At 44.5% G+C, this 27792-nt stretch overlaps 1 protein-coding gene and 1 long non-coding RNA gene across 2 annotated transcripts in view; one reads left to right on the top strand and one right to left on the bottom strand.

Moving 5' to 3' along the window:
* Positions 1 to 27792, top strand: part of SKAP1 (src kinase associated phosphoprotein 1) — a 232582-nt gene that overhangs the window by 75630 nt on the left and 129160 nt on the right. The gene's annotated exons all lie outside the window — the stretch shown is intronic.
* On the bottom strand, positions 16194 to 19609 carry LOC116831435 (uncharacterized). Its single transcript, XR_004375194.2, has 2 exons — positions 18179 to 19609; positions 16194 to 16507 (listed from the first exon to the last, which is right to left on the bottom strand). It is a non-coding gene; the product is annotated as an uncharacterized LOC116831435 (long non-coding RNA).

Below are 27792 nucleotides of genomic sequence, written 5' to 3'. Positions count from 1 at the left end.
ACCATCTGCATAGGTGCTGGAACTAGGGGTGCTGCCACACCCCCTGGCTTGAAGTGGTTCCTATCATATACAGGGGTTGCAGTTTGGTTCAATGGCTTTCCAGACCCCCACTATACAAATTGTCCCAGCACCCCCATCCCCCTGTCCAGAGCAGTCCAACTGATGCAGCAAACCTCGGGGTTTTTTATATTAAAATGCACTTATTTTCCACTGCCCCAAACTTTCAGAGTGCTGCAGATTGTTCCGGACAACATGACTGCATCATGGCATCTTTCAGGAGAAGCAGGTGAATTGGACAGCTGAAGGGAGAGGGGCTGGGACTTTCGGCGCCTCAGGAAGGCATGGTGTGTTTTGGCAGCTGAAAGTCAAGTGAGGCCTTTGGTCCTGGATCAGGACATGTATTTCGTCTTCCTCCTTTTGAGCTGGGGTGGGATGTGACTTTACATTTGGGAAAGGAGGATTGGCTTGTTCATTGTTCGCCTCAGCAAACTCTGACAGCCGTTAGTTGCCACTGCATCCACTAATAGGGCAATGCACATGCTTGCATCCGCCAAAATGAAGAGAAGAGCTAGTGAAATACGTCATTCAACGTATCCCACTTCAGCTTCCCGTGGAGTGCGTCCTTCTTTTAAAGCTGCTGTTGCCGGCTCTCTGCAGACTCAGGCAGATACAGGTTGAAGTTCGCTTAAGGTTTTCTTCAGAGCCATAAGTGCTAGGAACTTTAATGTTTGCTTTGAAATGAAAATGTTGATGGTGGAGCCAATTGCAGGACAAATTCGAAACAATGTAGCAATTTACACCACGTAACAGCATTTTCTTTTGGTGGGTGGGTACAAATGTCATCTATATGCAGTATATTTGCAATATGGGCACATTCTTTGAGTTGCTTGCTTACTCCGTATAATCCTACCCTAGACAAAGGAGTTTTGCCAGAGTAAAAGATAAATGGGGATTTGATCCAATATACGTTTCCATTACACATACACCTAGGGGTGAAAGTATGTTCACTGTGCATATTATATGCAGCAGAGGCAGTGTGGGATACTGGACTGGAACTCGGGAGACTGGAGATAAATTCCAGGCTCTTCCAGGAACCTTGGGGAAGTCCCTTCCCACCCTTTCATAGGTACTGACTTCCTCAGTTCCTGGTGGGTGCTCCACCACCACTCCACCCCTTTCCTCAAGTTCCCTGCCCCTGTTCTGCCTTTTCCTGCCCCTGCTCCACCCATGGCCCGCCTCTTCCTGCCCCCACTTCTCCCCCTCCTCCTAGCAGCACCTCCTGCACGCTGCTGAACAGCTTATTACAGTTGGTGGGAGATGCTGCAAGGGAGGGAAAGGAGCTGGTCCATGGGGCTGCTGGTGGATGCTAAGCACTCACTATTTTTTCCATGGGTGCTGCAGCCCCAGAACACCCCCGGAATCAGCACCTATGCACCCTTTGGCCTGTCTAGCCTCTTTACCCTGTAAGCATTTCAGGGCAGGGGCTCCGTTAACCCTGTGTACATACAACGCCCAGCCCAAGTATTAGTAGGTACGTTTTGGTCTTTTATGCTAGGTAGGAGTTTAATGTGTGTAGGGGCTTTGGCAGGTCACTGCTACGTTCTGCCACAAGGGCTGGGATTTTCTGTTGCAGATTCGTTCCCTTATTCTGAAAAAAAATCCTCATAATCCCATGGGTCTGTAGCTATCGGGCTTGGATAATTTGAACTGATACTAATTTGACCTGAAATCAGATGGGAGATATTGTCAACTTCAAATTATAAAACACAACAAAGGAAATTGTTCCCCTGTCTCCGCCCCTCAGGACAATGGCTATGTACTTAAGTACTTTCCTGAATTTGGGGGCCTAAGAGTATAAACTACACTGCTGTGCCATGGCTTTACCCGTGCTCACTGGCTAAAAATAGCAGTGGAGGTGTGGCAGCCCCGGATTCTGTACAGACTAATAAGGTCAGTACGTGTCCCAGGTGAGTTAGTACAGCCCACGCTGAATCCCATCCTGTTCTATGTCCACTGCTGCTTTTAGCAGTGCTAATGAGGTCATGCTTTAGATTGCAGGGCAGATGTACCCTTAGACCCGAGTGGCCACTGCAAGGTTTAAAGATTTCAAAAACAGCTGCAAAAATTCATTCTGTCTAGTGCAGTGTTTTTTACCTCTCTTCGTTTGTGGACCCCGAAAAAAATTTCAAATGGAAATGTGCCTTTGGAAATACCCAGGGGTCTGCGGACCTCAGGTTGAAAACCACTGATTTAGTGCAATGAAAATATTAATTGTAGTAACCATGCAAGCAAAGTCCTTTTGTGGGATGTTCTTGTCCTTGCAGCGCGATCGACTGCGGATAACGTCCTTTGCAAGAGGCCTGCTTTCGTGGCAAGTGCGACCTCAGAACCCAGCAGTGAGGCCAGTCCTGGCCACATTAGCTTGGTTGGGAGCAGAGTTGATCTGAGTGAAGGGTCTCTGTAATAACGGTATGTGGCCCAATGTGGAGGAGGTGTGGTCAAGAGGTTAGAGTAGCAGAGCGGGAGTTGTGGGGTTTGAGTTCTGTTCCTGATTATGCATGCGACCCAAGAGAACACTCACGACCTACCTGTGCCTCAACTTTCCCCATCTCTAAAATGGGGATAATTATACTTAGGAGTTTTTAAAGTGTATAAGCCCTTAGAGAATCCTGGATGAAAGGTGCTAAATAAGTTCAATGCATTATTTCCTCATATTAACTACTCGTGACATTACTTTGCGTTCCCAGAGCGCCATACATAGGCATGGCGCTTTACAGACAACAGGATTTGTCAAGGGTTTATTTAATGGATACAGCCAAGACATTCCTGCCAGCTAACCAAAAGTCAGTCATATTTCATCATCACAAAGCAATGGGAGGGCTATAGATCCTGGTTTTGTCACAGCCAAGAAATATGACTTCCAAGTGTCTCATTTTTCTGAACCCGCTTCTAACAAATAGTTTCAGGGCTGTAACTTTCAGATTAATACCGAACAACTTTTACAGCGTTTGTACTAAGTTCAGTGCAAATGAGCTCTGGTCTAGCTTTTATCATGCAAGGAGTTCTGTGTGGCCACATCCTTCTCCCTGTTGCCGGCTTGGGATTTATGAGGGCTAGTTGTGAGATCTGGGATACTACCGTCTGTACTGGAGTGGCATTTAGAAGGATCTTGGCACCAAACCAAAACCCAAAACAATCACACGTCTCTTTATTCTTTTGATCTTTCTTGTTTTCTTGTATTATTAATAAACCAAATCTTACAAACCCACTGTGCAGGAGAGCACACAGTACATTTTATCTGTGGTTTAATCACTAATGCGTGCACATGTGCTCTCTTACTGAAATCTTGTCACCCTTCAGATATGTACAACATGGCAGAGGAAAACTGAAAGCAAAGCTGTACACCCTCACGCCTCTTGGGGCTTTGAGAGCATTGCAGACCACTGGAGCTCAGCTACCATCTTGAAACCAGAACCCCTTGATGTGTTGGTATGCAGTTTCTTTACTATCATAGACTATCGGGGTTGGAAGGGACCTCAGGAGGTATCTAGTCCAGCCCCCTGCTCAAAGCAGGACCAACCCCCAACTAAATCATCCCAGCCAGGGCTTTGTCAAGCCTGACCTTAAAAACCTCTAAGGATGGAGATTCCATCACCTTCTTCGGTAACCCATTCCAGTGCTTCACCACCCTCCTAGTGAAAAAGTTTTTCCTAATATCCAACCTAAACCTCCCCCATGCAATTTGAGACCATTACTCCTTGTTCTGTCATCTGCTACCACTGAGAACAGCCTAGATCCATCCTCTTTGGAACCTCCCTTCAGGTAGTTGAAAGCAGCTATCAAATCCCACCCCTCACTCTTCTCTTCTGCAGACTAAATAATCCCAGTTCCCTCCTCATAAATCATCCCTCTCCCTAATCATTTTTATTTTGTTGGATATACTTTTGTGGTGGTGAAGAGGAAAGTAGCTCCCGGAAGCTTTGATCAAGGATCAACACTCCATTCTTTTAGGCACTAGTCCTGTGTAGCAAAAAGACTATGCGTGACCTGAAGAGCTTGCGCCCAAGTAACAGACACTAATATAGGTTCAGCAGTGCAGGCCCCTAACTCGCACAGGCCAAGCTGCTATAAGACATGATTTAAACCAATGCCGCTAACCCCTGCTTGACACCGGGTGCAAATCGGGACTTGTGGTTTTTCCAGCCTAATGCACTACAGCAGTCATGAGAATGGTTTAAGAACCTATATAGAATAGGGATGTAAAAAGCGTTTTTAAAAAAGGAACTGTTTCAACTATTAAAATTGTATCGTTAAAACATTTATCTGCTAACCAGTTCACAAGACAGGCATGGGAACTAGAGGTGCGGGTCCCACACGTGAGGCATTTAAACATTAACTGAATATATTACCGGCAAGACTGATGCTTATCGGTTAATCGGTTAACATTTTACATCCCTAGAATACAGTACGCTAGTGCAGTGCTTCCCAAACTTGTTCCACTGCTTGTGCAGGGAAAAACCCCTGGCGGGCCAGGCCAGTTTGTTTACTTACCAAGTCCGCAGGTTTGGCTGATTGTGGCTCCCACTGTCTGCGGTTTGCTGCTCCAGGCCAATGGGAGCCGCTGGAAGCTGCGGCCAGTATGTCCCTCAGCCTGCGCCGTTTCCAGCAGCTCCCATAGGCCTGGAGCAGCGAACCGCAGCCAGTGGGAGCCGCGATCGGCCAAACCTGCGGATGCAGCAGGTAAACAAACCGGCCTGGTCCGCCAGGGTTTTTTCCCTGCACAAGCGGTGTCCCAGGTTTGGGAAACACTGCACTAGTGGTTTGCACTGGTGCAGCTGTACCAGTGGCTGATATCTGCAGGGTAAGCAAAGCCTTATTTTTTCCTGGATATAACAATGCAGCACCTGTTTTGTATCTCCAATTGCTCGCACGCCAAATGGTATCACATCTACTCTTCTAAACACTGCACAAAATGAATTACTACTTGCAACATATCCCGGGGGTGAGAATTCTTCCCGTTTTGCAAACGGGAGGGTGGGGACTTGAGAGAGAGGGAAAGTGACTTGTTCAGTGCCACAGAGGAGTCAGGGATGGATTAGAACATCAGGGTTTCCAGCACTCAGGTCCATGCTCGGGCCACTGGCTGCCTGCTCTAGAACTCATGTGCACTGTCTCTATAAACACCATATAGACCCATCTAATAGGGAAAACGTACTATCCATAGATTGTGACACAGCAGGCGTGTGGTGTGGAATCCAGAATTTAGTTAAAACCTGCAGTGTTGCTCTGTGCATCTTTGCTCCCATCCTTTTATTTGTTTGTAGCAATGCTGACGAATGCGGCATTCAGGAGCATCTTCAGTGCAGCACGACGGACGAGGCAGAGTGGGCAGATACCAGTCGAAATCATAGGGGGAATTTTAGGCAGGCAAAAATGTAAATACCCCAGTCAAAATTGGGTTAAACCTCTAATATTTTTTTACCCTTGTAAAACAGATCCTGAGATCACCAGTGACCACTAGCGGTCCTGATTTCAGTGGTACATCAAGTCTGAGAGAAGAGACACCCCTGGAGCACAGAAGCCCTTTGCACCAGGCTCGGGTGTTGGTTCAGAACCCACATAATGAGATGAGCTCCCCAGTCTCACTTCCTGTAGCATCCAGCCGTTTTCTTCTGAGGTCTCTGATCTAAGTACTGACGTGATCTCCAGCAAGGTGATTCTGTACTCTTGCTCATATGTAGCGATAGGGGCCAGTGTTGTATTTTGTGTCGTCCCTCTCCGCCCTCTTCATTGCAGAACTGGGCAAAGTCATTAGTATCTGTCCACTGCCTGCTGGCAAACTCTAGTTGCGTTTGTGTGATTTCCCACCCTCCTCTTGCTCATTTTGATTTTGGGCAGTTTCTAAAACGTGCGGGAGTTCAGCAAACCAGATGACTCATCTCCTTTAGAAAGAGAGTGGCCCTTTCAAGTTCACCGTGAGGTCATTTTCAGGGCACTTGAGGCTGGGCTACCGTTCATCTACCACTCCCAAAATGATGGAGGCTTGGAGAAGTAGCGGGTTGGCACAGGCTTGAGTTTTCTGGAACTGCCGGTCTTTTATTAAAGCTGCCAGCATGCAAATATTCCTCAGTGCTGTAGGCACCAGACATTCTCTTAATACCCTGGCTTGTTTTCAACAGGAAGTTCCATTATCAAAGGACAGGGTTTGGGTTATGCTCGGCAAGCTGAGATATAGTAGATTGACTCTAGTATATACCCCCAGCCAGTCATACAGCTCTTTCTTCCCATCAGGATCTGAATAAAAACCTTCACTCTGTAATTGAATAGTTCAGAGGCCAGAGTCAGAAATTTGGGGTGGTTTTTGCTTTGTTTTGAACAGAAACGTCCATGTTCCAGTAGGTTGTATGAAGAGGCTTGACTTTACTCCAATAGAAAAATGTAAAATCTCGTCTTTAAAATACATCCACTCTGCTGCTCTTGGTATAATTTGAATTAGATTTCTCTTTGTGTGTCTGTTCTTATTGTTACTATTTGAAGGTGGGGAATGGGGGGAATCAGAGCCTTGCATCATTTTCTTTGCTGTTTGCAACCCTTCTGAATAGTGAAAAACAATGCGATTAATTTTCTCCAGCGCAATCATGCATAGATTTAATAAGCATCCAAAGGTAGGATCCATCTGTAAAGTATGCGCCGCATGCTAAATTACTTCTCTTCTGCAATTTTTTTTCTTCCCAAACCTTAATTAATTGAAGAAAAAAATTGTTTATTAAAGTGGGAACAGGGTATGCTCTGTCTCTCCATCTCTGGTTCAAAAGTTCATACAATTCCCCAAAGGCTCGTGTGTGTGTGTGTGTGTGTGTGTGTGTGTGTGTGCACGCACGCACGCATACACACAAAATCTCTCTCCCCTATGGTAAGAGACAGCTGTCCAGAAAGGTGTCTTATTTTATGCAAAGGCTGTTTTTCCAAGGGTAATCTGAATTCCGTGTTGTTTTTCCACTCCCGTTCCCGCTCTCCTTATCCTTTGGGATCAGAAAATTTAAGGCACTTCTGGTTGGCATCTTCGAACAGCAGTGGGTAAAAGGTGTCATAGTACAGAAAGCAGAAAGTCAAATTCTACAGGTCAATGCCCACGGGAAGTAACGTGCGCATGAGAGAAATAAGCAGGGCCCTCGTGAAAGGAGAGGGATTAGGGAGTGATGGACACGTGGGAAAAATATTAATATACTGAGCCGTGCTGGGTAAGTACAATATGGTGAAATTAACCTGTACTGCCCTGTCCTTCACTCCCAGAACATTGCCCCCTGCTGGAGTCCCTGATCACTTCCTCTATCCCCTTCGTACTTCTTCTCAGCTCTAAGACCCTGCACAGCTCTGTTCCAGCTGCATTTCGTCTCCAGGGGGTCGGCTGACTTGGCTTACCTTGATGTTCCCTTTACCTTCCCCTCCCACGGGCAGCTCTGTGCCTGCTTTTATGTTCTCTGGTGCCCTATCCCAGGCTGTAGATTCTGTGGCTAGTCTCCCCTTCAAAGCTTGGTCCGGTCAGCCCTGAACGGCTGATCCCCCACCCGTGGAGGAGCTAACACACTTGTTATATACACATTTGATCTTTCTGTGGTCTCTTGCTTGTATAAATATCTCTCTGCTCTACTCTTCTTCCTTTGTCATCCCGTCCTAGATTATGTCTAGGATGGTGAGTGCCTTGGAGGAGGAACCTACCGTACCTCCTTGAGGTCCCAATCAAGATCAGAGGAGGGGCTCCACTGTGCTAGGTTCTGTACGAACACATAGCAAGAGAGCGTCTCTGCTCCGAAGGGCTTACAGTCCAGGCTGGGAGGGGAAACAGAAGCACAGAGAGGGGAGGTGACTTACCCAAGGTCATACAGCAGGTCAGTGGCGGAGCTGAGACAAGAACCGGGGGCACCAATCCCTTTCCACTAATGCTGACTTCATCCTGTTGAGGGTATTGCCTGTACTGACAGAATTCCATTTTTATTGCCTTTTAGATTTTTTTGTCTACTTTTAAATTTTCATCCTTGTGGGAAATTGGGGTATGGGGTCAAGCATTTAGCTAAATGACCGAAGCTGAGAGACAAAAAGTTTTAAAGCTTTATAAACTGTTAAAATGCAACCTGTTCAACGTCACCTGTCAAAATATACAAAGCAAGTCTCCTTAAATGAACAAATCATACGTGTTTTTACTGTTCATTTGCCAGCCCGTTTGTAACCAGCCTGCTTCAGAAGTCTAAATCCACTAGATTTTTGCCTCTAAGAAGGTCTCAAGCAGCATTTTTCTTCCTTTTCCTCTCTGTAAATTTTTATGATTATTGACAGAAATATTTTTCCGTTGGTATGTGTGTGTATGGTGAAATCCACATTTACCAGATTTAAAAATCGAATCCTTCCAAGCCTGTAAAGCAATGTGCTTGCCTGCAGCACTCGACAAATAATAATAAAAGGAACTCCTATGTAGAGTTATGCAGAGGACAAGGATGGTCTTACAGGATTGGGAGTCAGGAGATCTTGTTCTCAGCTCTGTGCAAGGAGGCTCAGTCTCTCCATCTGCTGCAAGGAGAAGGTAACAGCACCCTCTCTCGTGAGGGAGTTGAGGCTTAATTCGCGTTTTGACGTCCTTGGATGGAAGGCAGCAGAGTGCAGTGTATATTGAAAGCAGGAAGCAAATAAGCATTTTCTGGGCCGGGCTGGGGCTGTTAGTAGCGGTCTAAAGTGATGTCTAAAGAAATGATGCAAACGCTTTTAATCCAGTATAGGGAAACTTGTACTCAGCCAGACGAGACTTTTCTTCTAGGATTCGATTCCTGCACCCGATGCTTCTGAAGTTCTATTTATTGCCAGAGTGCTCTGATTTTTAAAATAAACCATCCAAAATCATTCCATCATGTTGGGTGCTGAAAAAGAATGACCGAACCATGTGCTGCAGATGCAAAGTGTGATGCCTTTGTATTACCCACGCCAAAGAAATGGCAAACTGAGCTTGTAGGCCAGTGGGCTGCCTGATTTCAGAGCATGAGTGGGGGCGGACTTGTCAGTTGAAGGTAAGGTTGTAACTTGTTCAGAGCTGGATTCTGATATCTTTGCTCACATTAAGTAACATCTTCCTTCACAAGTAGGGCCATTGCTTTCAACTGAGAGCTGGGTGCCTCTGAAAATTTTGACCCACTAGTGCAACCCCAACTAGGAAATTAAAAAAAAAAATACTGGCTGTTCTTATTTAGGTTTATAAGCCTTTAAGGTTTATGTTTTTAAGCCTTCCCCTGCCCCCACAAACGTGGAATCACCTGACTCCAGGAGCTGAGGCTTTAAGAAAAAAACACCAAATGCTGCAAGACCTGCAATAAAACTTCAAGAGTTGGCAATGCTGCTGGGCCCCTATCTCTAAGGCTGAAACTAAGCGTGGATGAGAATACACCCGAACTTTTGTGGCTCAGGCCCATCTCTGCCTTGAATGTAGTTGAATCCCTCCATTATCTGGACAAATTGGAGAAATGGTCAGAGGTAAATGGGATGAAGTTCAATAAAGACAAATGCAAAGTGCTCCACTTAGGAAGGAACAATCAGTTTCACACATACAGAATGGGAAGAGACTGTCTAGGAAGGAGTATGGCAGAAAGAGATCTAGGGGTCATAGTGGAAACACAAGCTAAATATGAGTCAACAGTGTTATAACTGTTGCAAAAAAAGCAAAAGTGATTCTGGGATGCATTAACAGGTGTGTTGTAAACAAGACAAAAGAAGTCATTCTTCCGCTCTAATCTCTGCGCTGGTTAGGCCCTCAACTGGAGTTTATTGTGTCCAGTTCTGGGCACGCATTTCAAGAAAGATGTGGAGAAATTGGAGAGGGTCCAGAGAAGAGCAACAAGAATGATTAAAGGTCTAGAGAACATGACCTATGAAGGAAGGCTGAAAGAATTGGGTTTGTTTAGTTTGGAAAAGAGAAGACTGAGAGGGGACATGATAGCAGTTTTCAGGTATCTAAAAGGGTGTCATAAGGAGGAGGGAGAAAACGTATTCATCTTAGCCTCTAAGGATAGAACAAGAAGCAATGGGCTTAAACTGCAGCAAGCGAGGTTTAGGTTGGACATTAGGAAAAAGTTCCTAACTATCAGGATGGTTAAACAGTAGAATAAACTGCCTAGGGAGGTTGTGGAATCTCCGTCTCTAGAGATATTTAAGAGCAGGTTAGATAAATGACTATCAGGGATGGTCTAGACAGGATTTAGCCCTGCCATGAGGGCAGGGGACTGGACTCGATAACCTCTCGAGGTCCCTTCCAGCCGTACAATCTATGAATCTATGTTAATGGCTTTGAGAGCTGTAGCCTGGGAGCCGAACTACCTGGAGCTGGTAGAGGTGTGTGTGTGTGTGTGTGTGTCGGGTAAGAGCTACGACTAAGAGCACGTAGGCTTTTGGACCACTGGCAACTGTTACTAGAGCTCCCACTGATTGGATGCAGTCAGCCGCTGACAGCAGTGCCAATGCATGCTGGGTCTGCTTCCGCCAGGGCTGCGTTTGGCTGGTTGTCTCCATCTGTGATTCTAGGGCACTTCTGCCCTAGAGCGGGACGTGGGAAATGCACACGTGCTAGCTCCGATCAAAGCAATGCACTAAAAGGAGCTGGGCGTGGCGACGGCCGCTTGGGGCTACCGCTCAAGTATGTCCTTCAGATCTCAGGCGACTAGTCCAAGCCGCTGTCAGAGCTGGCTCAGGCACATCGGACGCAGCTGGGAATGACGCCCGCCAGCTGCGGCGTCGACGTACCATTAGAAGAGCCGAAGTTGCTCTCTGATCTATGGAGTCTCCGTGTTATGAAGATTTGGGTAACTGAGATTTCAGGTGTCCTGCAAACATAGGCATCTACCTGTGAGGACCCATCTAGACATCTTCCCCCACCCATAAATATACTTGCTCTTATTAACCTGCCTGACAGTAAGCAGCAGATCATCCTCGGTGAGCTATTCACTGTCAGCTGAGAACAATTCCCTTTGCACAAAACAGGCTGCTGTGTGTCTTCGGAGCTCACGCTACGGCACTTGTGCTCAAAATTGCTAGTTAAGAAAGAGGGCGGCCGTGGGGAGGAGGCGGCGGGGGCGGGGGAGGACTGTTCGGGGAGAAAAAAAAATGTAGAGGCCGGTGGCTGTAATCATCCTTGTTGCTGTCTATTTCCTCAGACTAATAGCAGAGCGATCAGAGCCTGGGAGTTCAAACAGAGGTTATCTTTCCCAGGTACCATCTCGTCCAACGAGAATTTGATTTTTTTCTATGGGACTTTACTCCATTAGATTAATGAAATTTCAACGGGAGCCTGGCGCCCCCCGAAGCTTTGTTAACAAAATAAATGGTGATTCTGTAGGTGTGACAGCTTGCTAGGAGAGTTACGAGAAGGTGAATACATCCTCTCAATCCGCCCGGCCTGCAACACATTGATCTCTATTTAAAGCACCAATCGGATTTTTGTTAATTATAAATGATTGATCTGCAGGTTCTTCCTCCCCCACCCCATTCTTCTCCTCTTTCACGTGTTCTCCTCCCCCCCCCATGCGTACATACTTCTGACTTCTTTGCATGCTGCATGTGGTGCTTTCTGTTTAAAAAGACAGCCGTTGATGGCAAATGGTTGCAACACCCAATAGCAATATGTTCACTTTACTGTTACTGTCAGTGGTTTCATTGCAAACCGTGTGTTTTTCATGGATTATCAGCTGGACGTTGAAATTAACTCCAGGCACAGAGCGTATTTTATAGTTGTTGAGGGTTTTTTAAAAAACAAACAAAACCTTTAAAACAAACCAAAGTGCAGTAATTAAACCAGAAAATACATTTGGCTTGTATCAGATTCAGATTTAAAATCGACAAGAGCCAGAAAATGGAGCTGCCATGCTTAAATCACCATTTTAAGTCTAGGTTTTATAGGGGTCATCGCAGGGTACATGGTCTTACATACAGTACAAGTGTGAACCAATACCTAGTTGAAGGTGACTTTTCAACCTGCCCTGAATCTTCTGGAAAGCGTGGGCTGAATTCTGCCCTGGTGGAGCTTTCTACATCATTGGAGTTTCTGTAGAAGAACAAACAAGAGTAGAATTTGGCTCTTTATGGGTCGGGTGGGTATGGAGGGCATTTGTTAACACTGCTCAAATACTGCATATATTTTTGTGGCTTAATTTTGCAAACTGTTTGAGCCTAGTCACCAACATGAGAAGCGTGGACAAGTAACAGTATAGCTAAGGCCTAGCTCTAGAGGCCAAAATAACCATCGTCAGCATAGTCCCTCTCAGCTGACCCAGGAGCAGTATATATCTGAGAAAAATTCTTACATGGAATCATTTCATGTCACAATTGTCTCCTTTTTGGATTGTTTTTAAGCACAGATATTGAGTGGCAGGAATAACCTGGCATAAGGGGGACCACAGTTGAGAACTGAAATATGACATTCACTCACCACCAAAGGATGCTGTTAAATGCATACGAGCAGCTGTATGGATTCCAATAATATGACATAGGGCGTAGTTCTGCATTCCTTGTGCGCCAAAAATCTCTCCTTGCTGGCTATGTTGAGAGCTAGAGTTTGCAGGACACTCTCCAAAAAAATCAACTCCTCCTCCCTCAGTTTGTTTAGGAAGTTGGAACCGGTTACAAATACTGGCCTTGTAAATAGCAGAGACAAAATATTAATGATTACAGCAGCGAGGTTTTGTTTTGAAAAACATTATACAGTAATGGAATCATCCAATCTGTTTAACAGGCTGTTACCACATTACAGAAGTAGCATCTTTATGCTACCCAGGACATGACTCCCTTCTTAATAACAAAATCTAGAAGGTGGGGGTCGGTTGGGTTTCTTTAGTGGCCTGGTTTCTTGAAAAACATCCTGCAACCCTGTTCCTTTCCCAAACGCTCTTTCAAAGACTGGGGTGCTTGGAATGCACAGAATTTTGTTTTGTTTTAAATAGCAAGGCTCAAAATTCTGCCTTAAAAAAAAAAAAAAAAAAAAGCCAGACAAAAGACGAGTAACTTGAATTAATGCAGCAACGTGTGCGGTGGTATTGATATGGATGGGGAAGGTGTTATTAAAGATCTCCCTCGTGAGATACTTAGCGGGGGAGACTTTGAATTAAACCTGCAGTTTTTATTACTTAATGTTCGAATAACAACCCAATGCAAATGTATTTAATTTTACTCTCTGCCACTCCCGCGCCCCCGTGCACACTGCTTCACTTTGCCCTAGGTGGGACCCATCCCTGTTCCCCAGGGGGAGTTCTGCATTCAGCAGGATTTGGCCTTTACTTTTTTTTTTTTTTTTAAACTGTAATTCCTCAGATTTCAGTAGCTGGATCACACATTCTGTTCTTGAAGAAGACACACGGGTGTTTCGATATTTATATCTGTAATTGGAACTAAATTCTGCCCTATTGATGGTGATGAAAACGTGGTGTCCAGTAGAGTCTGCTTGTTTTAGGAAAGCAGCAGAAAAGCGTTTAAGGGGACTCTGGAAATTGGGTGGTAGGGGGGAACGTGCATTCTGCAAAAATCTGATATTACGATTGCCTCAGCCGTGACTCTATTGGAGTCATAGTCAATGGTAGTCCGAGAAAATGGATGAGTGCCCTGAATGATCAAATCTCAAATTGGAAAGAAAAAAAGTTGATTTTAAAACATATTTAATTCTGTTCCTGTTGTCTTTTTGAATAGCCTAACTAATGATTTTCATTAGTGTGGCTGTAATTTATGTGGTCCCAGTGGGCTCTACCAAGGTTAAATAATTTAAAGAAATAAAAACCCTTATTTGATGTAATATAGCTAATGAAGTATATTAGACATTTTGCACCATTGCCTCGTGAAATAGATCTCTTAAGCAAAACAGCCGCTTTGGCGCGGGGGCACAAATCTCGACATAAATATCCAAATAGAGCAAGATGTTGCAAATTTTCAAAGATATGCCATAAAAACAGATTAACACAGGGATGCAGCCCCTGTTTTCCTGAATTGCAAAAGGATATCATGGGATTGCGAGTGACATTCCCATAAATAAAAAATCAGTTCTTAATGATGAGGCAGTCTTGTTTTAGAGCATTACCCAGGTTAAATGGGAGCACGCAGAAACATCAAGTCCTATAAGATTAGTGGAATCATTGTATATTAATATGATTTAGGGAGCTGCATACCTCAATGGAATAATTGTTGTTATATCTATACAGCCAGATGGCACTTGGTGTAAACAGCCATTGAGAACCTTAGACACAAGTGCTGTTCTCTCCACGTCCTGCTTGCTCGTCTTATCGCCGAAATCTCCATTTCTGTTTGGGGGAAAATGGTTAAAGCTTGTGAAGTAGACACTTTTTTTTTTTTTCAGCCTTGTCCTCTGGTTAATCTTCTATTTATTTAATCTCTGCTTCGTGTCACTCTTCCTAAGTAAACTTACAGAGGATGACAATGCTGCTTGGCCAACGAGCGAATAAAGACTGCGAATCCACCCCTGGCTTTTTATTTGATGCATTTATGGAGGCGGGTGTCTGGTCCGTCCCCTAAACTGAACACCTTTGGACTTCCCCCTTCCTTCTTACAAAAATATGGGAAACGAACATCCAAAAACTTAGGTGAAGGTTACAAAATGAAAAGTCAAAAGTCAAGATGTGTGACAATGATAACTCATAATAACAATAACTTGGTTCCCACGCACTCTTGAATTTCCTATGGTGTGTGCTATACTTGAATGTCTTTTTTTCTTTTCTTTTTTTTTTTGCCTGTAAGTTGCTCAGGCTTGAACAGAGGTTTTTTGAAATGGAAAACACTTTATAAGCAGAGGCTTGTGCATGAGTTTTTATTCTACGACACACCCACACCCTTCCTGGCTTTTTTTTTAATGCCTTGCAAGGCATTTTGGGGGCTGAAAAAAAACAAGAGTCCTGGTCCTCATCCAGGAATTAAAATAACAGGAGGAATTTCACATTATTTTGTGCTTTGCAAATATCTGCCTCATGGAAAAATAGCCTATAGGGGGAGGAAGCAAATGCGGAGGTGCTCTGGTTTATTTGGGTTCACCTTTCAGTATATCATATATTACTGAAGTATTATTATTTATTATTATGGTTCTCTGTCACCTGTGGCAGGAATAAGGTCTACCTGTGTGTTTCATATACACTATATCATATTTGTATATATGTTACGTACAGGCATGAACTATAGTATAAGGAGGGACCATTTTCCAATTAGTTCATCTACCAGTCAAGGTACAATCTTGAGTTAAATCTAATATGTAAAATACACGCTGCTAACATAGCGTTCACATATCAACTTTATATGTTCTTTGTTTAATGTGGGACAGAATGACTTTGATATGGATTTTTACGTGTTTTCAGTAAAACACGCAAGACTCTGAGATCGTTCTATCTCGAGAGAATCGGAGGAAGAAAACGAGAGAGGCTGTTTTCTGTTGATATTGTAGGGTTCTGAAACGCCCTGTGTATTTGTGACCCTGGTCAGTCGCACGATGCTATTGTTCCGGTGATGGAGGGGACTGTCAGCTTTTGAAAGATTGGCCATCGTGCCTGGCTTTCCTGTTTGAGGGAAATGGGAAAAAAAACAACCCAGAGACCAGAAGAAAAGTGAAGTCCTTTTGCACCATTTACATTTTTATTTACTAGTAGATAATTTTTTTCTTTTTCTCGGGCTCTGAGAGAATCATCCCTTGAATTCCACCCTTCACTCTAAGGAGAAAAAAATCCATCTGCTTGGAAAGGATCTTTCTTTCTTTTTCTTTTTTCTTTCACTCACTTTTTATTTTTTTAAAAGCTTTTTAGGGCACTCTTAAAGTTAAGCGTGTTTTTGTTTGAACCAGCCCTGCTTGCGACATACTCTCACATAAAACTGAATCCTCGCATCCTCCTGCTATTCCTGTTCCGCAGAGGGGCAGATCCTCAGCTGGCGTAAATTGTCACTGTGCCGTTATAGAGCTGTGACAAATTTCTACCAGCTGAGGATCTGCCTCCAGGAGTTTTGCCGGGGTAAATGGAGGATTCAGCGCATAGCTCTGCGACCCTGGGCATTGCAAATGTCTCAGGTGCTATATGAAGCATGCAGGGTAACATCTCGCAGGCAGGAAAGTTCAATGGGATGAGGCACTGATAGATTTTTAGCCTTAATTCTGAATTTCTTGGCTTCTGTGGCTTCCCCCCCCCCCGGTTCTACTGTTACTAGAAGTTGTTACTAGATCATTTAATCTCCTCCCCTCTTATGGTTGTGTTTAAAGTTTGCATCAAAGTAACTTTGAGAACTGCTACGGGGGGGAGGTGCATACTCCCAATTTCCTCACCATCCCTTGAAGCATGGGGAAACTGAGGCACGGAGCCGTGAAGTGCAAGGTCACATAATGAATCCTGGAATTGTCAAGACCGTCTGCGTTCTACTTTCAACTCCTAGTCTTGCCACTTCCTCTTTATCAGTGATGTCCTGGTTTATATCCACCAGGCTGGTAGGGAGAAGCGCACCCCTTTTAATTAAAGGTGAAAAAGACATAAAATCAGAGAGACTGCTGTTTCACTCATTAAATCCCGCTCTGTCTGCAAATAACCAGTGGATTTGTTTAAGGTCTGTATGCTGAAGCATCACCTTCACCACCACTTCTCTGAGATAAGAAAATCCGGAGAGGTCTATGAGTCAAACATCCTCACCATTGAGGGAAAGCTTTTGATTTACAAAAAGGCAGGAGGCTTGATACCTCGAGCTTTGTAATGCAACAAGAATTGTATCTCCTCGGCCCCACCCCTCTCCTGGATTTATATGCTCCGGTTTGGAAGCTCTAACTGTGGCCTATTCCCCTCTTTGTGCCTCTCGCCGGTAACTCTCCCTTAAAATTGATCTGGTTAATTTATAATATTGTATTAAACGTTCACACAAGGAGACAGCACTTTATGAACCTAGATCGTTCCAGCCTTTCGAAGCATACCACGGCTAGCCCTGTTTAGCTCAATAGAACCACTCAGCATTGTAAGCCCCCATTCAGCAAAACACTTCAGCGTGGGTTTAAGACAATCCCTTATTCAGTAAATTATCAGTGGGGCCGGGGATGCTGGAACAATTTGTACAGTGGGGGTGCTGAAAGCCATTGAACCGAGCCGCAAACCCTGTATAGAATAGAAACCGCTCCCAGCCAGGGAATGCAGCAGCACCCTTCCTTCCAGCGCCTACGAGTGGGGCTTTAAGTGTGTGCGGAAGTACTTTGCTAACTAGGGCTTGTCTCGGAATAGGTGCTTTGCAGAATCCGAGCCCATGCCTGTTAAGGCCTTGTCTACACACAAAGTTGTACTGGTTTAAGTATACTGGTATAGCTAAAAGTGGTACAGCTCCCCCTAGAGTGGATGCAGTTGTACAGGTATAAAAGTGCCTTATGCCAGTTTATCTTATTCCATACGAGAAAGAGAATACGCTATACCAGGGTTCTCAAACTGGGGGTCAGGACCCCTCAGGGGGTCGTGAGGTTATTTCATGGGGGTCGCAAGCTGACAACCTCCACCGTAAACGTCTAGCATTTATAATGGTGTTAAATATATAAACGTGTTTTTAATTTATAAGGGGGGTCGCCCTCAGAGACTTGCTATGTGAAAGGGGTCACCAGTACAAAAGTTTGAGAGCCCACTGTGCTATACCCATATTAAGGCACTTTTATCTTGGTATCCACACTGGAGTCATGTCTACACTACGGATTTCTGCTGGCACAGTAATGTCAGACGGGGATGTGAAGAGGTGTGATCTCAGACCAACATAACTACGCCGGCGGAAATCCCTAGTGTACAAGCAGTTATACTGGCAAAACTGCCCAGTGTAGCTTGTTTTGTTCGGAGGAGGTGGGGAGTGGAATAAGCTGTACGAGTAAAAGTGCAGCTTTGCCGATATTAGCTGTGTCTGCTTTGCCAGCATGGTATAGTGGTAAAGTGCCCCTAGTGTAGACGTGGCTTGGAAGGTTGGACTCGTATAACTATTTCAATTTAAAAAAAAATATCTCAGCCCTAAACTATAATTATATTCCTATAAAATTTGTTTATAGGCCAGACTTAAGAATTTACAGGATTGGGCCTGTTGATGCGATAGAAGTCTATGTATGTGAGATCTAGTGTTTATTTTAAATGCTTCGTTATATTGCCTTCGCGCTTACTCCCCCTACCTGAACACGACCGTGAACAGTTCCACCAGCACAGAACTGGTGAACAGTCCTCCGCTAGAGCCATCCAATCTATGCGCCCGACCGAGGAACATGTAGTTTGACAAAGAAGCAGGTTTAATTTTGAAGCTCCCAAGTGGGTGAAAAAGCAGTGTTTTTTAAAAAAAAAAAAAACCCACCAAAATCTTGGTGTGTCCCTTTATTTAAAAGACACAGAAAAATTCTGAAACATTGACTACAATTTAGCCAACCAAAGGCCTCGACTCTCTAAACATTCCTCACCTTCTGAATTGGATTCTACCTCATCATGCACTCAAGGGAAGGAAACTGTTGGTAATTTCAGTGAAATTAACTTACGTTGTTTTGCTGCTATGTCATAATTTTTACACAGTGCCCGGGGGGTAGCTCTGTTCTCTGTTATAAGATGTCACCGTCTCTGGAATACAGTATTGCAGTTCAGCTTGACTTCTCATTTCTGTTGCCTGGAGCTCAACTGCTCTACAGAAACCCTATCATATAAATCGAGGCATCTCTGGGCATTGTATACACTTATATATAATTTATCTATTTTTAAATATTTTATGTATACTCTTTAAAAGCCGTATGTTTCCATTGTGCCTTTCTCACCTCCTATTATTTTTGGAGGCGTCTGCAGGCCTAATTCAGCTCTGTCTCGCCAGTGCAACCCCAGTGACATCAGTCAATTTGCACCACTGTAAATGAAAGCAGAATTTGCCCCTGCGTATCTTTCAGCTGAGCTTTTTCCCATGGTGCTTGGCAATAGATTTATTATGGAATAGTATCTAGCTGATAAAGATGATCTTCTGGATAAGGCTCTGGACTTGAATTTGTAAGATTTGGGTTCAGTCTGTGGCTCAGCAACCAACTCCTGATGTGACGCTTGTGGAAATCCTCTTGATGCCTCGTGGTACATTTACACGGGAGATGTCATTTCCGGTACTAGCTCTGATTTAGCTAATGTGCTGAAAATTAGCAATAAAGCTGTGGCACCATCGGCGAGTGCCTGAAGTACACACCTAGGGTTTTGGATGGGATTGTATCAGGACATCTACCCTGGCTTGTCATCTGCACCACCGTGGCTACACTGCTATATTTTAGCATGTTAGCTAGATCAGAGCTAACTCAGGTGCATCTACCCAAGTTGGAAATTATGCCTCCCACTCCAGTGTAGACGTATTCTCAGTTCCCCACCTGCAAAATATGGATAATTTGTCTTGTCTATTCATCATGTAAACTCTTCTGGACACAGACTATCTCTTGCTACGTATCTTAGAACACCCAGTACAAGGGGTCCTGGATCTCAAATGGGGCGTCTGGGTGCAGCTGTGACATGAATTTTGATTTTTACAATATTTGTAAGCGCTCTGGAGGTTAATCTACCCTTTTGCTCGGGTGACAGCTAATATTGCTTTCCCTGTGATTCAGTGTGTTGCAAGTGCCTTATTTCTCAATAAACAAGGACAGCATGAGCACCAACGATGCAGTCAGCTCCACCACATACTTTCCCTATGTCCCAAAGGGGACAATGTCTGAGAGAGAGAGAGGGGAGAGTTAATTCTCCATCCTTTTTTCAGATCTTGGCCTCCGAGTGCCCACAGCGGCGCCAATTAGTGTCACTTCTCATACGATGTGGACACCTGTCCACTGTGAACTGGACTGAGAGCCATCAAATTCATATTGGAGAAAGCCACTTTAGCCCGCCATCAGGTGGTGACAACTTGAGATCAGTGGAAACCGTGGCTACATTTGAACAGGCAAGATAGGAGTGAAAGGCTGTATATCTCATTACCAATCCCTTTAACTATCCTGTGCTTGGGCATGTCTGCATATGTACATTGTACTGATCGATCTAAATCCAATTTCTGATTCGGTGCAGAACAGTGTGGACACTCTTGAGGGACAGATGCTGCTTTTTATCTTAAGCTAAAAGCACAAAGATTAAGTGGCTCCAGTTTGAGCTAATTGATCCTGGGGCATCTTAAACCCATTTAGTAGTATCCACACAAGTAGGTTGAACTAATTTTACTACATCTATTTGGAACCTGATTTAGTTAAAAGGGAGCAATTTCTGTGTAGACCAGGTTTCATTCCAGGAAACTTTCCCCAGAGGTCTGGTCTATTCCAATCTTGATTGACATACAAACCAGGAATAATCATTTGTCCTTCCTGGTGTTTCTTGCACTTTCCTTGGAAGGATTTGGTATGGGCTGCTGTCAGAGAGAGAGAGAGAGAGAGAGAGAGACTGGAGTAGATGGATCTTTGGTAGGTTGCGTACCCTTGATGTAAAGGCTAGCAGACAATCACCTATCTTAGCCCTGGCACAGCTGTCCTGAATTCAGGAGCCAGACAACTGCAGCTGGTCCCAAGCGACACAGTTATAAAGTATACGTTTACCTTCAGTGCCTTTCTACACATAGTGTGGAGACACCTTGATTTTCCTCTTCCAGACGAAAAAAATGCCAAAGGGCAGCTTTGCTTTGACTTATTTCTCGTTGCTAATGTTGCAGCCTGGGGGTGCTGGGTGTAGAGTCTACACTGTGCTTGGATTTGGGTTGGTGCCGCTTTTGCGATATGCTTATGCAACAGGGTTTCCAAAAATCAGATACGTAAACTGGTCTTGCTGTTGAAATCATGAAATCATAGGACTGGAAGGGACCTCAAGAGGTCCTTTAGTCCAACGGTCTCCAAACTTTTTTGATCATGCACTCAATCAGTAAAAAATTTTTAAGCACGCACCCCCTGCTCCCGGCCGAATAGTAGAAACAAAATAAAAACTAAAAGAAAAGCGCCACTTGGACTTCTGGCCAAACTGCGGATTGGGGGGGAAAAAAAGCGGCACTACTCCAGTGGCGCTCCTCCTGCCGTGCATCCCAAAGGATCCTCTTGTGCGCACCCCGCTTTGGAGACTACTGCTGTAGTCCAGTCCCCTGCACTCACGACAGGACTAAGTATTATCTAGACCATCCCTGGAAGGTGTTTGTCTAACCTGCTCTTAAAAACCTCCAACAATGGGAGATTTCACAATCGCAATCCCTTTGCAGGGCGTGGACCGCTTCTTTAGATATCCCAGAATGACTTCCACTTCCTAGTGCTGCTTTTTCAGTTGTTATAAAGCTGCCGGTTGTACAGGGTTTTTGTAGTTCTCTCCTCCCGCATGAGACCCCATAATCCCAGGGTAGGGTCATCACATGGAACTTCTGCCCATCTCAGCAGGACATAGAACCTGTTGAGGGATAAAGAACTTGTGATGCTAACCCTGCAGTCTTCACTCGGGAAAAGCTCCCATGCAAATCAGTGAAAGCATCAGGCCCAATAGGAGTTTTTTTTGCTTGAGTCTGGGCCGCAGGTTAATATCGCTGCCCCATTAACGCTCACAAAATTGTGAGATTTTTATGATGTCAGAGAACGTGAAGATTTTTATACCCGTGACCTCGTAAATAATTGATTCAGAGCCCTTTCCTTTTGCCAGAGTACGTCCGCACATTTGTTAAGAGGGGGGAAAGAGCTTGTGGGAAAGTCACTGGAGCAGGACTTGAGACCCGCGTCCCTTTCCTAGTTTTGCCACTGACTTTCCCCTATGCCCTTGTCCAAGTCTCTTCATCTCCGTGTCTCAGTTCCCCACCAATAAAATGGTCTTTTGGCCTTCACAGAGACATTGGAAAGATTAAAGGGAAGAGAGCGAGTTTAAGGCTGAAATATGTAATCTGGGCCTGAGTCCTTGCTGCTTTACGCCAGTTTCACTCTAGCGTAACAGCATCAGTTTCGACGGAGCTACCGCTGGAGCAATGCGGCGGTGGGTCGGTCCCGTGTGTATTAGTGTTTAAGGCTAGATTTATACCTTCCCCCCATTACTTTCCACCCTTCCTCTCCTACGCAGTTCACTTCCAAGGCTCTTCCAGCACGGCTGACGCTGTTTGAGGGTATTTCTATGCTGCCCTCTGAGGTGTGATTGCAACACGGGTAGGCATAGCATGGCTCATGCTAGCAATGCAGCTGCTGCAGTTTGCATTGCTAACCTCCGCTGAAACCTGTGCCACTGCAGCTGCACAATTTTTTTTTAGCCATGCTCATGCAGGCATGGCTACCTGTGCTGCACCACGGCTCAGCCTGCAATGTAGAGATACTCTTTGAGACTTATAAGGCAACCCCATTACTGAAATATCGGAGCTCCTGAGAGTCTTTAATGCATTTATCCTCACCACAGGGCCGTGGTTTTAGCCGCATTTTGCAGGCAGGGAACGGAGATGTAGGGCAGGTTAAGTGACTTGCCCAAGGTCACGCTGGGAGTTTGTGGCAAAGCAGGAGATTGAACCTGGATCTCCATCTGATACTGTATCTGCTGGACTGTACTTCCTATCAATTAGGTTAGAACTGATCATGCAAAGACTAGATGAATTCCAGTTACAGATTCTTTCCAGTAATACAAAACACGCAACTGAAATATGGGTGACTCTGTTTTTCGAAACTGTTCGGAGCTGGTGTGACTCTAAGACAAGTTGTGAAGGTATTCTGGGTAATATTTAATGATGCCCTCATGACATAGTTAAATATTCATCTCACTGTATTTTATTTTTTTTTTTGTTTCTACAATTTATACTGACTGCAAAGGTAGCAAGGTACAGGTGTAGGAGACTGAGCCAGACAAAATATGAGACTCAGTTAATCTGAAATAAAGTGGGGTGTGAAATTAAAGTGGATTAATTCTACCTGATTAACTCCATATGTGGATGCTTTTGTTCCAGAAGAAGAGTGCCTTATTCTGAATAATCTTAATCCAGTTTGGAATTACTGTTCCAGTGTAGACAAGCCCTTACTTATACTAGTTATTTTTACTGGTTGCTTTACAAATATTTTTACTTAAAAGATCAAAACAGAAGGAAGTGTTTACAGCACTCTTCTCTAGAAACTGGTCCCTTTTATTCTTGTTTATATTGTGTCATCTAAGGGGTGTTCTGGCCCCACTCTGCTTGGATTCAGTATGATGTGGCATTGCACCGTTATATTGTGGCAGTTACTTTTCAGAGTATGTACAGACTTGTAGGCTTCCTGCTTGTGGATTGTTGAGATTGGGTGAAGTGTTTGGTGTATCATGTTTTTTCCCCTGGGGCAAGTTTCATTCCACCACCTGGAGTGTTGAGGATAGGCTGAGCTCAGCTACACCTCCCTGGGGAGGATGGGACCACTCCACCAGTGCATGTACCCAGAGGATACATGTGAGCTATGCTGGCTTAGTGCATGGGATCATGTCTCCCTCTAGTGGTTGTCTTTCATGTGACTATAACAGTCTACTACTTACGAACACCTGCTGGAGTTCTCTCAAGTGGTAGGGGCTTGTGCTTTAAGAACATAAGAATGGCCATAGTGGGTCAGACCAAAGGTCCATCTAGCCCAGTGTCCTGTCTTCCGACAGTGACCAGTGCCAGGTGCCCCAGACGGAATGAACAGAACAGGGAATCATCAAGTGATCTATCCCCTGCCGCCCATTCCCAGACTCTGGCAAACAGAAGCTGATTTAAATGATAGGTTACAAACTAGTTAGTAGTTCTGCAGTTTCACATTTGAGTTCCTTCAGAACTCTTGGGTGAATACCATCTGGGCCTGGTGACTTATTACTGTTTAGTAATAGTGTTCAGTTTGTTCTAAAACCTCTTCTAATGACACCTCAGTCTGGGACAGTTCCTCAGATTTGTCACCTAAAAAAAAATGGCTCAGGTTTGGGAATCTCCCTCACATCCTCAGCTGTGAAGACTGATGCAAAGAATTCATTTAGTTTCTCCGCAATGGCCTTATCGTCCTTGAGTGCTCCTTTAGCACCTCAATCGTCCAGAGTCTTTGGCTAGCTGTTCTTCAAATTCTTTCTTTTTTGGCCTTCCTAATTATATTTTTACACATCATTGCCAGAGTTCATGCTCCTTTCAATTTTCCTCATGAGGATTTAACTTTCACTTTTAAAGGATGCCTTTTTGCCTCTCACTTCTTCTTTTGTTTCATTCTTTAGCCACGGTGGCACTTTTTTGCTTCTCTTACTATATTTTTTTAATTTCGGGTATACATTTGAGTCTCTATTATAGTATCTTAAAGTTTCTATGCAGCTTTTAGGGGCACTGTACCTTTTAATTTCTGTTTCCTCATTTGTGTGTAGTTCCCCTTTCTGAAATTAAATGCTACAGTGGTGGGATGCTGTGGTGTTTTCCCCACCACAGGGATATTAAACTTAATTATATTATGGTCACTATTACCAAGCGGTCCAGCTGTATTCACCTCTTGGACCAGACGCTGTGCTCCATTTAGGACTAAATCAAGAATTGACTCTCTTCTAGTGGGTTCCAGGACTAGCTGCTCCAAGAAGCAGTCATTTTAAGGTGTCAAGAAACTTTATCTCTGCATCCTGTCCTTAGGTGACATGTACCCAGTCAATATGGGGATAGTTGAAATCCCCTATTATTATTGAGGGTTTTTTATTTTTATAACCTCTCTAATTTCCCTGAGCATTTCACAGTCACTATCACCATCTTGGTCAGGTGGTGGGTAATATATCCCTACTGCTATATTCTTATAATTAGAGCATGGAATTACTGTCTGAAGAGATTCTGTGGTACAGTTTGGTTCATTTAAGATTTTTACTTCATTTGATTCTACGCTTTCTTTCACATATAGTGCCGTTCCCCCACCAGCACGACCAGTTCTGTCCTCCTGATATATTTTTTAGCCTGGAATTACTGTGTCCCATTGATGATTCTCATTCCACCAAGTTTCTGTGATGCCTATTATATCAATATCCTCACTTAATACAAGGCACTCTAGTTCACCCATCTGATTATTTAGACTTCTAGCCTTTGTATATAAGCACTTTAAAAACTTGTCACTTTGTAGCTGTCTGCCATTACCTGATGTAATTGAATGGGACTCTTTTTCATTTGATTGTTTCACATCAGATCCTACCCGTATTTTATCATCTCCCATCCTCCCCTCTTTACTAGGACATACAGAATCTCCATTAATAGATCCTTCCCTAAGAGATGGCTCCATCTGAACCATGTGCTCCTCTGCACCTGTCGGTTTCCCCCTAGCCCTTTTCTGGTTCATTTTGGCTTAGGTGGAGCCCATCCCTCCTGTATAGGCTCCCCCTTTCCCCAGAGTTTCCCCAGTTTCTAATAAATCTAAACCCCAACCCTTTAGGAGCTGACCATGCTGGGTTTGTGTGAGATCTGATCAAAATGATTTTGTCAGGATTTTTTTTCTTTTAATTTTTTTCCAATTCAAAATGGCTTTACAACAAAACAAATTTTTTCAGTTTGGTTGAACATTTCAGGACTTTTTTAAAGTGGAAAGTGCGGCGTAAAAACGAATACGTGGAGAAATATTGTCCCAAATTGCAGCCTAGAAACTGGGTTTGGTGGTTGCTATTTATTTTATTTTTTTAAACGTAACCTTTTTATTCTTAAATGTTTATAATGGCACAAAAGCAAAATAGGCCATTTTTTCCCCTTCTAAAAATTGCTTCTTTTTTTTTTAAATAGATCTTCCAGACACATAATTCACAGTGTGGCGTAATCCCCTTTTTGTATTAAAAGCAGCTGAGGTAAATGGTCCTGATGTTTCATTTCCAAGCAGGTCACAGTGCAAGAGCAGTAAACTTCCTCATGTGAAATTTCATGAGGTTTCTTAGCGTCCGGCCTCGTTGCTGGAATACGACAGCTGCATCGATCCAGTTCGGAGCTGTTACTGTCTATCGGATCAATGATCAGCAAACTAAAAAGTCACTTAGCTCCTGTGACATGGGCTGCATAGTTAGGCCCCTGCCGTGTCAAGGAGCCTCGTTTTATTAACTCTGTAATTACCTGTTAAGCTAAACCAGCCAGTTTTATTGCACATTTTCTCCTACCTGAGTGGGGACCTTTGCATTCCTATCAGAACCTTGGCTGTCCCCTCATTTTTCTCAGCGTCCTCGGGGCCCCATGCTGTAATCGCGGTCCCTTTGGCTGAGAACAATGAGATGAGTCTTTATCTTCTGCTGGCTCTTTCTTACACATAAGCAGGCGTCTACCCCTCCCCCCTACGACTCCTGGTACCTCCCAGTTTGGATGATCTGCCCCTGCCTCCAACTGCTGCAATGGGTTTATGCCATTTAAAGGGGGCTTTTAAGTTGGGCCACGTGGCAGAGGGTGCTGAGTGCCCTGCCACTCAAGAGGCAAGAGAATGGGGCTGGCACCTGGGTCTCCCTGATAGCGGTATCAGTACGTACCGTTAGATGGGCCCAGGAGCAGGTCTGTTTCTTCACAGCCATGGATTTTTACTGACTGCACTGGTGCTGTCACACCTGATCTCCTTTTCTAATTGGGGTAAGTGGCTGGTCAGTGGTTAGGGTGTTAACCTGGGCCTTACAAAGCCTGGGTTCTGTTCCCTGCTCTGCTATAAGCTTCTTTTGTCATCCTGGGCAAGTCTCTTTATCTCTGTACCTTCCTCACTTGCTGGTTTGACGTAGATCAGTGGTTCTCAACCTGTTCCACAATGTGTTACGTGGGCTGCAGGCTGAGAACCACAGCGCCCCCATAAACCCCTCAGCAATCCCCTATGCCTATCGCCCCCACCCAGAGTGGGGCCAGGAGAAGAGTCCTGGGTGCTGGGCCGAGTAGTTGGGACCTGGACCCACATGTGGGACTGGGCAGCTGGAGCCTGGACCCTGCAGTGGGGCTAGACCCCGGGTTGAAAACGGCTGACCTAGAGTAAATGGTGGATTCTCTGTAACTCGGTCTTTAAATCAAGATTTGAGGACTTTAGTAACTCAGCCAGAGGTTATGGACCTATTGCAGACGTGGGTGGGTGAGGTTCTTTTGCCTGCGATGTGCAGGAGGTCAGACTAGATCAGTGGTGGGCAACCTGTGGCCCATCAAGGTAATCCACTGGCAGGCCGTGAGACAGTTTGACCGTCCGGAGGCACCAGTTCCTGCAGCTCCCATTGGCTGAGAACAGCAAACTGCGACCACTGGGAGCTGCGGGCGTCCGTGATTGCAGGCAGTCAATGTAAACAAACTGTCTTGCAGCCCGCCAGCGGATTACCCTGATGAGCGGCAGGCTGCCCAACACTGGACTAGATGATCATGATGGTCCTTTGTGGCCTTAAAGGCTATGAGTTCCCCATCTGTAAAATGGGTGTAATAGCACTGCCCAACCTCTGGGCTGTTCCGAGGATAAATACATTCAAGATTGTGAAGTGCTCAAGGTGTTGATCAGCTCACTGGTTGCTGCCATTAGCTGTTAGAATGTGGCTTCTGGCTAGGGTGACCAGATGTCCCGATTTTATAGGGACAGTCCTGATTTTTGGGTCTTTTTCTTACATAGACTCCTATTACTCCTCACCCCGTCCCGATTTTTCACATTTGCTGTCTGGTAACCCTACTCCTGGCAGTACCTTGGCTGTCTCTGCTACCAGCAAGGTCTTGGAAACTTTAGAGGAAAAAAAATGCCATCTCAAATAAGGCTAGGCTAGGTTGTTAAATGAAAGATTTTGTTTAAGAAATCCATCCTGGGGAATTCAGCAGCTCATCATCCAGTATAACATGGAGAAAAGTAGATATTTTTATCCCTAATCTGTG

Source organism: Chelonoidis abingdonii, chromosome 21 (assembly GCF_003597395.2).
Source record: "Chelonoidis abingdonii isolate Lonesome George chromosome 21, CheloAbing_2.0, whole genome shotgun sequence".
NCBI classification, from domain to species: Eukaryota; Metazoa; Chordata; order Testudines; family Testudinidae; genus Chelonoidis; species Chelonoidis abingdonii.
The sequence above is the reverse complement of the archived record's forward strand: the minus strand, read 5'-3'. Positions and strand labels throughout refer to the sequence as shown.